Below are 620 nucleotides of genomic sequence, written 5' to 3'. Positions count from 1 at the left end.
CCAAAGATATTATTTTAAATATTATTAATATTTGCGGTTCCAGTACGACTTGCGGCATTTTATGTGTATACTGTGATCTTTTGACACAGTTCAAGTCATTATCCATGTACATATGTGTTCGTCTTCCATGTGATTAATCCTGGAAACTTTTACATTTGAAATGGCATTACTTCCCACCAATGATTCGTTTATCCGAACATTGGTTTATTGCACGGGAAGTCAACTGTCCGTATTAACGGGGTCTACTATACTATGTACGTAGTCACTCCATGTCCATGCATATATCATATCATAGGACCTGTTTTGTCAGTTTTACCCTCTGCACAATGTTGTTTTTTAATAAACAATTGAACAGAAATGGTAATGGCTTGACGTTGTTCCATTCATCATCAACACGCATACGCTGTATACCACATATACCTACTTGTGTTAGTGCGTCAAATAGGATAACTATCAATCAGTGGTTTGTCTGGTCCATAGAGTTGAACTATTGCGGTTTTAAACGAAAGTTACAGGACCAAAGGATCTGTAAGAAACCTGAATCGTTAACCACTATTCAGCGGACAATAATAGTGCTGGCAGACCATAGATTGAGGCACACCCAACTATTGAAGACTGCA

General features: G+C 37.7%; 1 protein-coding gene across 1 annotated transcript in view; it reads left to right on the top strand.

Annotated features, from left to right (window-relative positions):
• LOC124112711 (tumor necrosis factor receptor superfamily member 1A-like) overlaps positions 1 to 358 on the top strand; it is a 6207-nt gene extending 5849 nt beyond the window's left edge. The window contains exon 7 of the mRNA XM_046472838.2: positions 1 to 358. This exon is cut by the window's left edge and continues 1386 nt beyond it. The gene's annotated coding sequence lies outside the window, so the exon portion shown is untranslated.
• Positions 359 to 620: the final 262 nt, after the last annotated feature.

Source organism: Haliotis rufescens, unplaced genomic scaffold (assembly GCF_023055435.1).
Source record: "Haliotis rufescens isolate VD_foot unplaced genomic scaffold, xgHalRufe1.0.p SCAF_105, whole genome shotgun sequence".
Lineage (NCBI taxonomy): Eukaryota > Metazoa > Mollusca > Gastropoda > Lepetellida > Haliotidae > Haliotis > Haliotis rufescens.
This window is presented reverse-complemented; position numbering and strand designations above follow the sequence as displayed.